A 4,851-nucleotide genomic window follows, 5' to 3' on the forward strand; every position below is an offset into this window, starting at 1 on the left:
TATATATATATATATATATATATATATATATGAATACATATATGTATGGTGTGTGTGGGGGTGTATTTGTGTGTATACATATGAATGTGTGTGTGCGTGTGTGTGTGTGTCGATCTATATTTTATTAACTACATCATTAAAATCAATATTATGGTTTGACGCCAGTATCTAGTTAAAGTCAGCTCCGGTGGGATTTGAACTCAATGAAGAGTAATAGTGAACACTGTAAATATTGATTACTTTCAGTTGCACATGATTAAATGTATGTCGGATAATTGGAAGCTTCATTGCATTGACCCCTCAGTATATATCTAGTACTGGTTCTATTAATTTTAAATTTCTTAAATTCTTATTTTATTAAACATTCTTGATACCACCCTGCTCAAAACTGCCTCTGGTCTTAGAATACAGTGTCATCTGTTTTAAAATGTTTATATTTATATGTACTGTATTAATTTTATATAAAAACATTTTGTTAAGTTATGTAATAAGTATATTAATATTGGAGAAGTTAATTATTTTATGAAATCACCTCCAACTATATGATTATTTTTTATACTTAATTATAAATGTAGAAGCATCCAGTGCACATGGTAAAGTGATTGACATTGGGATGAGCATCCAACTCTAGAAACCATGGCAAAGCAGACACTGGAGCACGATGCAGTCCTTCAACTCACAGGATCCTTGTCAAACCGTCCAACCCATGCAAGCATGATGACATCAGCATTAAATGATGATGATGATGACGATGACAACAAAGACGTTGAACAGTTGTGGCTATAGGCACAGGATGGCTGAGGGGTAAAATGTTTCCATCACATGGCTCTGGGTTCAGTCCCATTGCATTGTACCTTTGGCAAGTATCTTTTACTATACCTCTGGACGGACCAACCAAAGCCTTGTGAGTGGATTTAGTAGATGGAGACCAAAAGAAACTTATCATACATGTGTGTGTGTATTACTATTTCCTTGCCTTGACATCACATGATAGTTGTGACCAAGTGTCACCATGGTGCAAGGAGTATCCTTCACTAACAAATTCCTGTGAAAACATATCTGACTGTGGGGAAACATTACTTTATTTGGAAATAAGTGAGGCTTGGTGACAGGAAGGGCATCCAACTGTAGAAAATCCACTTCAACAAATTCTGTGTGACCTATGCAAGCATAGAAAATGATGAAGATGATGATGATGCTAATGATGATGATGATGCTAATGATGATGCTGACAATGACAATGACAATGTTGATGCTAATGATGTTGATGATGACGACAATGATGATGATACTAAGGATGATGACAATGATGACGACGATGACGATGATGCTAATGATGATGATGACGACGATGACGACAATAATGATGATGATGATGATGATGATGATGACGACAATGATGATACTGTTCTATAATTGCACACAGGCATATAATGTAATGGTTAAGAGTGTGGGCTACTAAACCTAAGATTGCAAGTTCAATTCCAGGCAGTACCTTGAATAAATAATAATAATAATAATAATAATAATAGTAGTAGTAACATCAACAAAAATATACCTTAGGAATGAGAACCCAGGGTTGGGTTCAAAATTTTACCAGGACACCTGATGAAGGCTGGAGAGTAAATCAGCCGAAATATTGTGGTAACAACAAACAAGATTAGGATATATATCCATCTAATGTAAATAATGTAAACGATGATGATGAAGTTAATGACAATGATAACGATGATGATGAAGACAACGATGATGATGCTGATGACAATGATGACGAAGACGATGATGACAAAGACGACGATGACAAAGACGACGATGACAAAGACGACGATGACAAAGACGATGATGACGATGACAAAGATGACGATGACGATGACAAAGACGACAATGATGATGACAATGACAAAGACAACGATGATGATGATGACGATGACAAAGACGACGATGACGAAGACGATGATGACAATGACGAAGACGATGATGACGATGATGAAGATGATGATGATGATGACAAAGACGACGATGACAAAGACGACAATGACAAAGACAACGATGACGATGACAAAGACGACGATGACAAAGACGACGATGACAAAGACGACGATGACAAAGACGACGATGACAAAGATGACGATGACGAAAATGATGATGCTAGTGACAATGATGACGATGATGACAACAATGCTGCCACTCATGCTGCCGATGACAACAATGCCGACAACTTGCACATTTTTTCAGAAATATAGTTCCAGAAGGGTTCATAGATTTCTAATGGGATCACAATGCCACAAATTCAGAAGAGGGCATAGTCTTGTCAATCAATTAAAACAACTTTCATTCTTGCTTTGAAACAAACAGCTCAGGAAGGATGGAAAGTAAGTAAGTAATACAAGGTATTTTTTTACAAGGCTCTGCAGATTCTGACAGTCACATGTGTGTCGTTTAATGAATATTGTAAATATTACTGATTGTGATGGGGGGGGGGGAGAAATAAGAGAAGAAGAGGACTAATTTTTTTTAGGGACAAAAACCTGAGGCTAAAAGCCATAGCAATGACAGCAACAACAACAACAACAGTACTGTCAACAAACTGCATTTTTTGTGTCAATAATAACATCTAGCATGGAAGTTAGTGGTAACGGCAACATCAGTAGCAACAACAACAACAACAACAACAACAAAAACAGCATCAACAACGACGGCAACAACATCAACAGGAGCAACCGCAGCAATATCAGTCATAATATAAGACACCTTAGTAATACCAGTGACAACAATAACAGCAAATAATATACAACGCAACAGTATCAACCATCATCATCATTGTTATCAGCAGCAGCAGCAGCACCACCACCACCACCACCAACGACAACAACAACAAACATTAAGAACAATAAACTATAGCAATCATTAGCAGCAGCAACTAGCAACAACAACAACAACAACAATAACAGCAGCAACAAGAAGATTAGTGGAAAAAATTTTTTTTTAAATATAGAAGTACAAACGATATATTAAAACAAAGCAAGAAATGACACACATGTACATGCACACATGCAAATACACACACACACACATACATACACACACACACACACACACTCACACGCACATATAAATACACTGTCACGCACATGTGCCACCAACTAAAAAATTTCATCAATCCAACAGCTTACTCTTAATACTACAAATAATATTAAATAGTGTCAGCTTGAATAGGCTCTGAATACTCATGGAGTAAAATACTTGATTATGAAGAGGGTTACTTTGTTGCCAGATAAATTTGTACATGACTGGTAGAAGAGACCTGGCTATCAAAACCTCTCACTCACTTTCTCTCCCTATCTCTCCTTATCTCTCTCTCTACCTCTCACTCATTCACTCACCCAGTAGATAATGAAATGGTCAGATACCAGCTTGAAACAACAGGTAGGTTCATTGAGGAGCACCTCTACTTTCCTTATTTGTTTTTCCCTTCTATATACCACTTCTTTCAGTTTTCTTTCCTCAACAATTATTTTCATTTGTTTCCTTTTTTGTTTCCTATTTTTTTCCCCCAATTCTTTCAAAATTTTTTATTATCTTTCTTTCTTTTTTTCTTATTTCATGCAACTTTTTTCACTTCCCATTATCAATACTACTACCATCATTACCACCACCACCACCACCAAACACCACTAACACCACCACCACTACCAATACCACCGCCACCACCATCATCTTCATTGGGTCTTGACCACTTTAATAATCAGAAATCTTTTTGAACGATAGATTATCCTTACTGACTAGAGGGGAGGAGATCGAAAGTTGTTTACGTAGCTTATATACAGTTCCCCAAATGGTCGGAATGACGACAAGTGGGAATCAAACATGAAGCAACAGACTAGCTTATTATCTACACCAGGCCCCTCATAACTACCACCATTTGTGCTATTCATACAACAGCTGGTTATAAACCGCTCACCACAGGTTCAAGTCCTTTCCTTCACACCTCATCTTACAACACTAGCATATTAAGAGACTAGCAGAGATTGCACCATGAACGCTCTGTAAATTAGGGGTTTACTCTAAAATTTTAATGTACATAGGCACAGGTATGGCTGTGTGGTAAGAAGCTTGTTTCTTAACCACATGGCACCTTGGGCAAGTGTCTTCTACTATAGCCTCAGGCTGATCAAAGCCTTGAGTGGATTTGATAGACGGAAACTGAAAGAAGCCCGTCATGTGTGTGTATGTGTCTTTGTGTCTGCATTTGTTCCCCCATTACCACTTGACAACTGGTGTTGATGTGTTTATGTTCCGGTAACTTAGTGATTTGGTAAAAAGAGACCAATCGAATAAGTACTAGACTTTAAAAAATTAATAAGTCCTGGGGTCAATTTGTTTGACTAAAACCCTTCAAGGTGGCACTCCAGCATGGCCGCAGTGAAATGCCTGAAACAAGTAAGAGAATAACGGAATACCATGACACATGCCAAGCCATACTTAAAACACACCAATAATCCTTCCTCATTCACACATACACACACATGCACAAATATTGTGAAATAAGCTGTTATACTGTAAAGTACCCAATCATATAACAAAAGTTATAGGGACCCAAGGACCTAATTCTTTGCGCCATTGCCTTAATCACTGAAGCTCATTCATCTACAAACCAGTCAACACCTGCCTACCCTATCAAATGAAAAGCAATATTTATATGTATAAATATATACATCTACTTTTCTCCTCCCCTCTTTCTCTCCCTTTCTCTCTCAATTTTCTTCTTTTATTTTTTTTACTCTCGATCACCCTATTTATCACCATTTATCTGTTTACCTTTAGACAGAACAACAAAAATACAAATCAGTT

Source organism: Octopus bimaculoides, chromosome 10, assembly GCF_001194135.2.
Source record: "Octopus bimaculoides isolate UCB-OBI-ISO-001 chromosome 10, ASM119413v2, whole genome shotgun sequence".
In the NCBI taxonomy this organism is placed as follows: Eukaryota; Metazoa; Mollusca; class Cephalopoda; order Octopoda; family Octopodidae; genus Octopus; species Octopus bimaculoides.